A 12625-nucleotide genomic window follows, 5' to 3' on the forward strand; every position below is an offset into this window, starting at 1 on the left:
AGAGGCCAAAAAAGAGAAGCAAGAATGTTAAAAGGGTTTTTTTTAAAATATGACTTGTGAACGAACGTTGAAAGAACTGGATTTGTTTAGCCTAGAAAAGAAAAGACAAGACAAATAGGAGACATGATAAGAATTTTCCCATATGTAAAAGGGTGTTACGAAGGTGGTTGCGGCCAGTTGTTCAGTGTGCCCACTGCACTATGCAGAGGACAAGAAGAAACCAGCTTAATTTGCTGTTAAGGTGATGATTTAGGTTTGCTCTTAGGGGGAAATAACTCTAAGGGTAGCTCAGCATCTGCATAAGCTACAGAAGAAGGTTTTGGGATCTCTTTCACTGGCAGCTTGTACTGCTGCTCCTTGCTGCACTGTGCAGCTCACCTTGCCACTGCTCTCTACAACAGCCCCTCTACTGCTTCCCATGTCCAGCCAGCCTTACCCTTAGCTTCCTGGCCATGAGCTGTCCTGATGCACCCTGCTACTAAGGCACCCTTGGGCTGTGGACTCCCCTGCAGGCTGCACTACCCTGCCCCTGGGGCAGGGGAAGAAAGGGGAAGCCAGAGGGGCCAGATCCAGATGTGCAGACACATGTGGTTTATGATACAGCAACATGCAGTTTGTGATGCCACAAGCCTTTTTGCAGTGCCACAAACCATGTATGTGTTAAGCCAGGCATGGTGCTGCTAATTTGCAGTGCCAGGGCAAAATTTGCTACTAGGATTTTCCGGTAGCAAAAAAAAAAAAAAAATGGGGGGGAAAAAATGCGGCGCAAAGCATGCCAAGGAGGCATGCACAGAGGCGAACATGTAGATATGCCCCATGTGCCCCAGCCAACTCCACAGCAGAGCCCCCTATGCTAGGGCACATTGAGACAAGAGAGCAGCCAGTCCAGGGCTGCCTGTTCCCCCATTCTGAGACACACTGCACCCCAGCCAATGCTGCTCCCCACCTGCCTGGAGCACAGGGTGCCTCAGCAAGGGAGCTGCCTGCCAGCTAGTCCCATGTTGAGGCACCTTATCCCCCAGCCAGCCTCCCCTACAGCACATGGAGCAGCAGCACACTGCATCCTGCTGCAAAGTGTATGGGCATGGGCATGCACTGTGGCACAAAGTAGGGCCACTCATGGGCAACTGGTGCCTCCTGTGTTAGGAGGGGGGACGTTCCCCCTCAGCAGCTGATCAGCAACCCCCACAGCCAATTTTGCCACCTGAGAAGCATAAGCAGGGCACCCAGAAGTGCCAGCGGCACTCCTGGAAGTGCCAGCGGCGCTTCTCCTGGCGCCCCCACTCTCTGGCCAGTGCTTGCAGGGTGGGCATCAGCACTCCCTCTTGCCCCCCTGCCTATCGCTTAAGTGGGGAGCGCTGGCTGTGAGGGGGTGCACCAGTGCTCTCAGGGGTGCACATGCACCCCCCCCCACATGTCACCACTGGTGCCCCTACAATTTGTGCTGCTGCAAATGCACACCCCTGCTCTTGTGGACATGGCCAGGGAGCGGGAGCATGGAGTCCCAGTTGCTTCTGCAGCCAGAGCAATAGAAGAGCTGCAGCTGGGTGGGAGCCCAGGGGCTGCCAGTTGGACTGCCCTGCTTTAAAGCATAGGGTGGTAGACATGGTTGAATGAAGTGAACACAGGTCTGATTCAGCACATACTTCCTGTGTTCGCTCACAAAATCTCTCTCAAAGTGTTTCAATCTACAGTCACAGGAGACAGGAATAAAGGGTCTGAATCTAAGCCCTCTGCAATCAGTGGCAGAACTCCCACTGATCAGGTCCTTAAACATCCTGAACTCCCATATGTGCTCACTTATATGAAGCAAGTTTAAGTCAGGTACCTTCCCCACTGGACAAAATTATTTACCTTGGCAACACTTTCACAATGTGACACATGATTTCAGTCATATAAATTAACTGGGATTCATTGAAAGAGGTGTTTTTGGAGGAAGAACACTTGCTTCTCTCTAATGCCGATATGAGCAGAGGTTTTAGATGCCCATTTTAGTCATATATTTGTGTCAGACAACTCATAGCAGTTGATCTGAGCTCAAGCACCATCTCTTCAATGCAGAGATCATGATTTCTCTTATAGTTGTACAGAGACAAATGCCTTGCAAAATGGAAAAGCTTTCACATATTACTGCTGACCCTGCCCAATAAGAACACACTATAACACTAATATGTTTTCCAGTGGTGCAGAAACTCATCTGGACTGTGTCTTGTAAAGGGGGTTTTTTGCAGTGCTCTTCAACTGCAGAACAAGGAATGTTTCCCTGAAGGCAATAGGTGCCTTGCCTCAGATTTAAATCAAGGCAGAAATAGGCTATTTGGGCCCAATCTAAAATCTCAGTGGAAAGACTGATGTTGACTTTGGTGGGCTTTGAAACAGATGATTCTTTTTATTTCTATTTCCTAGGTAACATAGATTTAATTTCCATGGGAAAGCTGCAACAGTTTAATGCAAATCGTTTTTTTTAATCGAATTAAACTAGAGCAATCCCATGCCTGAACACACTTCAGATTGAGAGAAGAATAATTTTGCTTCCTTTAAGATCAGGTTAAAGTAACTCCAGCTAAATCCAGAACCACCAGTCTACACAAGGTCTGCTCTCAGTTGATTACAACTTCAGCTGTAAAACCAAAAAGATTATACCAGTGCAGATAGGACTTAGTTTTAGGCAATGATGTAAGGCTGGAATCAAATTGCTGCTGTGCTTAGTGCTGACATACAAGATGTGTACCCAAGGGCATGTCTGTTAGTACAGCCTCTGGTCCTGGATATGTCATGAGTTAATGTACTGTACCCAGCTGCACAGGAAAGGGAGTGGGCTGCCTGAAGCAACCCCGTGACTCGCACGGTGCATCCTGGAAGAGCTCTTGCCTGCTGTCCTGGGGAAAGAGTTCCAAGCAGGAGAGATTAAAGAAAAAGAAAACCAAGGGAAAGTTCTTAGATGCTGCTACAACATCAAAGCCAAACCTTGCTTTTATACAGCAAGAAACCTTCCCAAAAAATAAAAAAAATTAAATTAAAAATAAATAAATAAATAAAAACACTGACTTTTCCTTGGATACTTCTGCTTCTTTCTACAGTCAGTATATACATAAGCACCTTGGGAATGTATCTTTCTGCCTTGGCATAACAGAAAATCAGATCATGATATGTAGCTTTACCAAACTACTAGTCCATTAACACCCTGTGTACTATGACTCTGCGAGGCCTAGAGCCTGAGTCTGCAGGGTGATCATTTTACTAAAAATGTCATGCCAGCCTGCTAGAAGTGTGGAGCTAAAGCCACAGAGAGTGAAAATAGATGCATGAAAATGTTACTTTCACTAGAGGTCTGCCCACTTCACTTTCCCCAACCTTTATAACTGTAGAGTGGAAAAAATAAATTTAGAAACCAGGGGTTCACTTCTGCAAAATTGTGAGTAATTTCTCATCCAGATGGTTCACTGAAATCAAAGCTAATTGTACAAAAAGGAACTACTGTTCACATAAAGAAGTAAAGGAACAGGCCCTGAAATGTAGGGTCTAAGGCAGTGATTCTGCGAAAGCACCCTGGGGTGCCACCAGATCCTTTGAAGGGTGCCATGAGGTGCAAGGAGATAAGAAGATAAGCCAGCCTCAGGTTTCTCCCTGCCTGCACAATCCCTTATCCCTACTGCCCAGCCCCCGTGTAAGGAAGTAAGCACTGGGCATGTCTACACAAGACACTAAATGAGCAGTAGACTAATACTACTGTGCATTAGTGCGGCAGGCAAAAGTTATGCTAATGCACTAGCATGCAGTAGAATTGGTCTACTGTGCATTAATGTCACAAAAAAACATGTGCCACTGCTACTGCACAGTAGCACCACTTTTGGTGCGTTAAGTTAGCACTTGTTATTGCAGGCACTAAACTTAATACATTGTAATTATGGTGCATTAATGAACATGTAGACATACCCACTGTTATATATAAATTAGTTTCTGAAATCGGGTACCACTCAATTCATAAAAGTTACATGGGGGGGGGGCCTTGAGTCCAAAAAGGTTGAGAACCACTGGCCTAAACTGGCTTGAGAGTGTTCTCTAGCCAGCTGTCTTTATAAAACCTTTGGCATAAGAACTCAAGGCACAGCCTCTCTGCTTTAAATAGCTCAGCCCTCTGTTCTGCCAGGTTGCCCAGGCTTTTTGTGCTGCCCCCCTCTTCCCTGTCCCCACCACCCCAGTTCCGAAGAAGCCATGTCATTATGCACCCATGGCAGCAGCAGATACGTTTCCCAGAGACCCAGTGTAACTTCAGTTATAGTTCAAGCTCTGACATCCTTTTCCCACTCCTGCGCACTTGGGTGCCTTCCAAAGCACTCCAGTCACTTTGCTGGGGCTGGAAATCATTCTGCTCCAGCCTGCCTTAAGAATCACCTCACTACTTCTGCTAGTAGATTGTCTGCTAGACCAGTTAAATGGATATAACCCAGAGTCCAAGTGCAGCATAAAAATGCCTTATACCAGGAAGCTTCCTATACCACAATAGATTATACCAGTATTTCTAATAACATAACAGTACTCACATTAGGAGAGGGTGGCATCACTTAAATTATAAAAGTAACATTAGCATTATCCATTTTTTGCCCTGATGTAACTGTACCACAACCTTAAAAAACTTCAAAATCCCAAATGCTTTTGGCTTATTGCTAAGAAATACAATTTCAGGTCAGCCAAAATCATTGTCAGACCTGGAAAGGGCACCAAGAGGTCAGCTAATCTATTGCCCTGCTCTCAGGCAGGATTCATTACACCTTGGGACTGAATGCTGAAAATAGGTTTGGTCAAAAGTGGGAAGGGGGGGCGTGGGCGAAGACAGAGAGAGAAAAAGAAGTGGAATTTTTTTAAACAGCCATTTTATTTCAAAGTGTATCTAGATTCAATTTTTAAAGAGGAGAAAAAACAGAATAAAATGTTTTCTTTTCAGGCGAATTAATGTATTCTTACCTGATTTTTCTTGTTGTTGCTACTGCTGTTATTCTACTGAGAAAAAATATATATATTTGCCATGATTGTGTTTTCCAATTATTATTTCAGCCAGAAAATGGCAAGGTTGATGGGGGGGGGGGGCGGGGGGGGATCTCATTTACAGTCAAACCCCAAGAACACAGGATGGGGAGAAACATCCTAGAACACAAAGTCCAGCCCCTACTACTGCAAACTGCCACATCATATCATCCCTTTCACACCCCTCTCTGTTCTGCTTGCAAGCTTAGTGTGTGGTTGCACCTTGACAGAGATGGCCCCTAGCGATCAGTAGGAATTTTCTTCAGATCTGCTGTTGTATTTTATATTTCCTGTTGGCTCTGCAGGGTTGAAGTAGCAGAATGCTATTGCTGCTTCTGTTTCACTTGCATAGGAAGCAAGTTAAGCACCCCGGGCATTTTCTGTTCTGGTTTTTGTTTCTCTATGTGGAGCCTGCCACCAAGGGGTGCAGGGAACCTGTGCAGGACATTCCTTTGAACTGGGACTGGTGCTTGCATTTTGGGGGATTCATTTCCCCCTTTCCTTCCACTGGAGGGCCAGATTGTGCCTGTAGGGGCAGAGGAGACCAGGGAAAGGGGGTGGCTGATGGGGTACCCTAAACTTGAGGTCACAGAGTGCAACTAGAGGGTGTTCTGTGGCCACCGGAGGCCAAGCTTGGCTGAACTGTGAGACAGGAGGTGGCAGAGGGTCCCTAGCTGCCCGCGTGCTGGATATTGCAGGTGCTGGAACCTGCGGTCACAGGGAGTGACTGGAGCTGAACCAGGAGCTTATGACCCTGATACTGGGCCCTGGGCTAGAAGGCTCAGCAAGAGTAAAATTAAGCCAAGGTCAAGGGGGGCGGGGCTCAGGTGAGACGGGGACCATCTCTTCCAAAAGCATGCTTTGCCCTCCGTATAGCCTCCCCTACTAATTCCAACATCAAGGCACAGCGGGTGAGACTACTGGACAGGGGAGAGGCTGGAGGGTGTAGGCGCTAGTAGGTCCCTAGAGACCAGTACCTTGCAGCAGCACTTGCAAATGGCCTACAGGTTGCTTCCAGGAGGGAAGAGATAGGCCTGCAAGGGCCTCAGTCATGTCCAAGCATAGCAGCAAATAGCGGATATCCAGATATATTTGTGTCAGTGCACTACTCTCTGGCTGGTTTTCCCTATCTTAGCTTTCAACAGCAAATGCTCCAAAGGCTCCCAACATTGGGTCTGCATGATGGGTCCATAAGAAAGAATTTCAGGTGCCTTCATCCGCCAATCTGCAGATCTTAGATTTAGCTTTTCCTTGGTCTGCCCAGGTTTTATCCACACCCCATTCGGGGCACTCTTTCAAAGGCTTTGGTGACACACAGCCAACTGTGACTCCAGCTGGTAGGTTGTGGGTAAGGAGTCTTTGTGGGGCATGGAAAATTGCATGTGGGGAGATGGGGAAGAGTTGAAGTGTAAGGAAGGAAGGGAGGGTAGAGAATAATGACAAAATGGGTGGCAATTGGAAAGGATGCCCTTAACCTCCAAGGGGCAAGTGGGGATTAAGCAGAAATAACAGGGAAAAGCAGCAAGTCAAAAAGCTCAAGAACAACTCAACAGGAAAAAAAAATTAAAAAGAGTGGTTCAGAGTTGGGCATAGTTAGACATGAACCAGATGTTTATGTAATCCTTGATCAAAAGGTATATCGTGGGTTAAATCCACAGAAGGACTAAAGCACTGCAGAACTCAGCTGGGCAAGACAGCTAGACTTGTCATTTACCTAGGACTAGGGGATGGGGAAGGACCTGGTTTCACTCCCTGAACCAACAAATGCTGATGTATAGTTGGTCACAGTATAAAAATCCATACAGCAATCAGTTGTGTGGAGCACAATCCAACAGCACAAAAATGTCTATCAGATCTTCTTGCAGGCAAGAAGCTGAGCGTGCAGGGTTTCAGTGCAAGCTAAGCTCCTATGGTGCCTCTGAGGTGCATCTGTGCTTGGCTAGAAGCCGACTTTTAGCCACGTAAGTAACTTTAATGCCAAAAACTGAGGCATCTCCAGGGGGAGGAAGCAGCTGAGCAGGGGAGGGTTGCCATTTGGAATTCAAGTGTCCAAAATAAATTAAGCTACAAGTTAGGCACCAGTTCTTCTTGGGTCTAGCCCCAAGGCCAAATATGTAGCATTAAGTCTGTTACATTGCTGTTTTTTCTGTTCATAGGAAATGACAAAAGTGCTTCACAAGAGCATTGAAGGTGGTGCTAACCATAAACACTCAGTAAAGGGCCTACAAAGATTGCAGAGGTGGTATGACAGAAGATAGAAAGCACTTTTCAACTTTGGGCAGTTGTAATACATGCTGTAGATAGTGTGTGTACTACTATCCGCCTAGTTTTTTAGCACTCAAGAGCTGGTGCTTCGGAGATGCTATCACAGCAGTTACCCACCAATACCCAATTAATGGGAGGGGACCCAAACAAAATGAGAGACTTTGGGAAGTCTTTAGGTATCAGCTGATGACTGTTAGTGAGGCATAGACAATGATAACCAAGACTGTACAGAAAACAATCCCAGAGAGAGACCCGTCCGAGAGACTTTTAGAAAATGTGAAAAAGTTAGAAGTGAAGCCTGTATAGGACAACCCATTCTTTGTATTTTCAAACTTTGAGTGATGTCCAGCCTAGATCACTACAACTATACCTAGGACATACAAGGTGCACATCTACAAATATTTCACCAAGTACTCCAAAGCCACAACCTTTCAAAAAAAGAGACAGAAGGGGAGGGGGAAAAAAATCAACTCCAAGACAGAGTCCACAACAGTTGCAGTGTTAGCCTAATTGATTGACTACTGCCTGCAAGATTTTCTATTTCATGACAAATGAACCTCAAAGGATTTGGTGTAATGGTTGGGATATCAATCTGAACTATCCAAACCCTGACTTTACAAATTAAGGCCAACAATCTCACATGGGCAGGCTTTTTTGCAGTGCTTCCGGCACCACAGCTCAAGGCTGGCTAGAAATATCATGAGTAAAACCTCTACAGCATGAGCTTGGCAATCATGCTTGCATTCCCAGCCAGGAGTCTACCGAGGCAGACAAAAGGGAAATGCACATGCTATCTGACCATTTCACAGCTTCAAAGGCATGTTGAGGGTCAGATGTAAAGTCCAGATACAGCTCTACACTAAAAATTGCTAGTGGTGCCAAGGACAGGGTGGGGGGGGAAAAAAGAGGCTGTATTTTTCCAACCCAGTTTTCCTGTCAATAATGCTGAACATTTAAAGAATATCCAGTGTCAGGAGAGAGGACTGCTTAGATATATTTATGGCCAAGGAGCAGAAAGGAGAGGCAGTGATCCCTAACAAGGGCTGAACATCTGAAATGCTTCAGGTACGTTTAAAGGACACGGCTAATAATGCCTGATCTGCAGTTGCAAAAGCCAAATGTATTGCAAGGCACAGAATATTCTTGTGCTGTAGAAGAATCTGACATTACTTCTTTATAAAAGAGATCCAGTTCCTGTGCATCTCATCTTGCGATGTTCATCTAACAATCTATTGATAGAAACAGTGAGAACAGGCCTAGACACAGATGCATAGCTGAGGGACATATATTCCCACTAAAGCATAACAATCAGAACTGAATTCAATTAAGAGATTTTTTTTTTAATCCACTGAGTGTGGTTTTCCCCACACGCTGCCATTCAGAAGTTCACAAGCTAATGTATCATTATGCACCTTACTAATTAAGTCAAACAGAGATGTTAAAAAATGTGATTCTTGCCTGCAAGGTGATATGATCACATGATGCTACATGGCACTGCTAAAAACACAAAACTTGTTTTGGCAGCCGGAGTAACAACATTGGGAGCCGCAGCAGCTAAGTTATTCTGTAGCATTCCCATGGCAACAAAGGTACCTACACTTGATATCTCAAGAAAGTCAGTAATGTCAATGTTATTTGTTTCGGCTTTTCTGTGTGTATTCACAGCTGCTAGAAGTTGCCATTTTGGCAGCCCTGGAAAATGGAGCTCATTCAGGGAGCCAGTACATCTGCCTGAGCCCACGCCAAACTGGAAGAGACTATTTCCAGAGCTGAAGAGGTAGGTCAGTCTCTGTCCAGTCCTTCCTCACTCTCTCCACTGATGTGTTGGCAGCTCCTGGGATGCAGCGTTTGTTCATTGGCACCTGAACTGATCACCAACATATATGAGCAGACAGTCCTCAGATGGCTCTAACTGTTACACTGCTAGGCCATGTGTAGACAAAATGGGGGCCCTAAATTGAAGCGGTGGCTGGGTTCTTAAAAACACCGCTTCAGTTTAGGACCCTTTAAATCCCCGTGTCGTGCACACACCTGAACTTACCTGCCTCTCAGAGTTTTAGTTTGCTGCGCCCCCAGTCATTTAAGGCGCATTACGCCACCAAATTTGCTACAGCGGCTGAAATTACTGCGCAATACGCTGTCGACACGTGCAAACACCAACACCATTAAAGAGGTGCAAAAGCATTTAACCTGCTTTAAAGTGTAGTGAACACATGTCCCTTGTTTTGTATACACATGGCCCTAGGAGCTATCACCAGTCCCCCAAACCAGCCAGCAGGGCCAGACAGAGCAAACCGGGCAGCCGCCTGGGACCGGGACAGAAAGGGGGCCCAAAAATGGTAATTTTAAAAATTATTATTACCATTATCTCTGGCAAAGTGGGGCCCCCAATACTAAAAGGCTGCCAGGAGTCTAGGTACAGTGCTGCCAGCCAGTTGCTGTATTCAGGCCCTAAAGTCTAGAGTAACTTATGGAGACATGCCCAAGCTAGCTTTAAACCAGCTGACTCAGGTAATTGGGCTTACCTGCCAGTCATCTGGGCTTCTCAGCTGGGATGTGCACCTTGCACTGTGCTCCATGGTACTGTGGCTACACCATTGCAGTCACAGGAGTACATACATACCATATAGCTCAATTGCTCCGATCCAGCCAGTTCAGTTCAGTTACAAGCAGACCCTAGGAAGCATCTCTTTGCCAACTTGGTTCAGGAATTATCTTTGTCAAGCAGCATGAAAGAGGTATTGTGCAGCGTGGGGCTATTTCAACAGATCAGAGTAGCAGAGCTTCAACAGGGCTAGACAGGCCCTGTGCAAAAATCCCATTTAACCACAGTCTGTGCTGCTGTGCTTATGCGCCCACAGGAAAACAAACCAGCTAGGCCTGGTTGAATAGGCAAGAACATTGTTCCCTCCTGCCTTCAAGGACAGGCATTTGGCTCTATAGGCAGGAATCACATACAATCTCCTCAATGAAGGGGATGTATATTTTATCCCCGTCATTCAACTTCCGATCAGGACACTGTTGCAGATAAAACCACAGGGTTCTCTTGATATTATCAAGTTAATTACTATCCAGGCACCTTAAAAAAACTCACCCCCACCCTTTAAAGGTCATAGGAGCAGTAGTACCAGCGTAGTTCATGAGCTCACACTGCAGTTTTTAAAATACTAGGGCTGAAACACCATTGAGTCTATTTGATAAGAGGATGCCAAAAGGAAAAAAATGCACCGACGTTGATCTCTTCATAAGAATGTCTGAAGCAAGGGTGGATTTTATTGTAAGGGCATACGGAGAAACATTACTTTAGCATCACTTAGATTCCCATTTTAAAGGGAATTAAATTAGCGCCACTAATTGCTGTAGAAATAATTTCAGCAAGAGCTCTGCTTGTTGCTTCCTACAGCTTTTGGAGCCGAGGCGTGCCCACTTAGCAAGGCATAGGGTGCATCTGAGCACAGCCAAGCCAGTCACCAGCTGTGTCAGAACGGTTTAAAAAACAGCCTCCCCTCACATGGGGGCTGTGCTGCGTGTACTGGAATGACACCAATAGAAAAAGAAAGGCCTTTGTTAGTAGAAGGAAACAGCACAATGACTGGCACAGGCAAAAGGCCAGCCTTTGGCTAGCAGCACAAGCTGTGGGCTCTTAGCCAACAACGCCACTCCCACCACTGGCCTGGGCATCAGAGCCAGACACTCTGGACAGAAAAGCTATCAAAAGGAGTGAAAATAGGCCCCATTTAAAAGTTACCTCTCCTATTGGTTCATTGACTCAGTCCACACTTCTGAGGAAGGCTAGAGGTCCACTTACAAGTGTCATGGTATAAATATCATGGGAAGCACCCAGGAAGTGAATGGCATTTAGGGTTAGCTTCTCTCAAGAAGACTGGTGTGTGGATATGCCAGTCCTCAGCCTGTTTGTCCAAACTTCATTCAGCTCTAGTTGTTCAGATTAGAAGCTACTGTGCTTTCTTCCATTTACAAGAAGCAAGGAGAGAATCTGGGCACAGTGGGTCCCAGGTGAGAGGCTTACTTATGCACACAAGTGTACAATGCCCAATTACAGACATGCTGCTGACTCTGAACAGTTTTTGTGTTTTGTTTTAGAGGCCACCAAGAGGCCACAAAATTTAAGGATAGTACCCTAAAGACCCAAACTCTTCCCTCTGCATGCATGGGCAGAGGGGGCCCCGAAACCCTCAGAAAAACCTTATACAAAATAGTTGCAGACTGGGGTGGAGGGAGACAACCCCACGGTTCCATCTTCACCAAGTACATTGGGAAAATAAGCACAAATGAAATGAAATGTGTGTTGGTTCCCCATCTCACACCCCCATCTTGAAATTCTTTGGGCACAAGCTGAGCTATCAATGATTTGCTAATGAGTCAGTGTGTTGTGGGGGAGGAAGAAAAGAAATGTAGGGGAGAGGAGCAGATGTAGTGCGAAGGCTTCAACACACAGATGCTCTCTATCTGGCAGCCTCCCCACCACCCTTCCAGTTTTGGGGAAGCATTGGTGCTATGAAGTAAACCTCCTGCCATTTTCTTAGCAAGACAAAACACAAAAACCAATCCAGCACGGGAGAATAGTCAGGAAATACTGGGGATGGCTTGAGATTTCTTGTCACCACTGTGACATTAGCTAAGACTCATGTTCCCCCATACATCTTATGTTAGTCTATTTGTCCCCTTCAAAGATCACACACACACACTTTCAAGCAGCAATATAGCTTTAAATCTGCTTGAAGACTATAGCACTATCTTGCATTTTGACCTAGCTGAGAGCCTCTGCCCAAGGTCAACAGTATAACATACTATCAGCTAGTCGGGATTGTTTGACCCCAGCATCCTTTCCTGCCCATGGCAGGGGGTCAGGCTTGATGATCTGCTCAGGTCCCTTCCAACCCTACCAACTATGAAACACAGATAACCCAGCTAGCTCAGGTGCTAGAAGCAGTATAACCAACACTAGCGCAGCAGCCCACCCAGGGTATTTAGCTTTGCTGAGAAGTGAGGTCTTTTTTTATCTGGACAAAGTACCACACTACCATAGCTGTTCTGTCTCTAGTACCCAAAGTAATTCAGGTACTGCTGCATTGTGCCAAGTAGACAAGTACTGGGTCAGGGCTGGGTGTAAGCAGTCCAACCCACGGGGTAGGGCTGAGGTTTTGACACAAACTGTCAGGACCAGTCAAAATCACCTAAATTTATGGACCAAAGACAGGAAAGAAGGGACTAGCCTAGAATCATGAACTGATAGAAGCCAACATACCAGACATCAATAAGCAGACAGGAACTGAATACCATGGCTAGCAGTATGCAGGCACATGGACCTGCT

General features: G+C 45.9%; 1 long non-coding RNA gene across 1 annotated transcript in view; it reads left to right on the top strand.

Moving 5' to 3' along the window:
• Positions 1-12625, top strand: part of LOC109281680 (uncharacterized) — a 36728-nt gene that overhangs the window by 21498 nt on the left and 2605 nt on the right. The window contains exon 3 of the long non-coding RNA XR_009461486.1: positions 8956-9067. This is a non-coding gene — a long non-coding RNA (uncharacterized LOC109281680). The remainder of the gene's footprint in view (positions 1-8955; positions 9068-12625) is intronic.

Source organism: Alligator mississippiensis, chromosome 1 (assembly GCF_030867095.1).
Source record: "Alligator mississippiensis isolate rAllMis1 chromosome 1, rAllMis1, whole genome shotgun sequence".
In the NCBI taxonomy this organism is placed as follows: domain Eukaryota; kingdom Metazoa; phylum Chordata; order Crocodylia; family Alligatoridae; genus Alligator; species Alligator mississippiensis.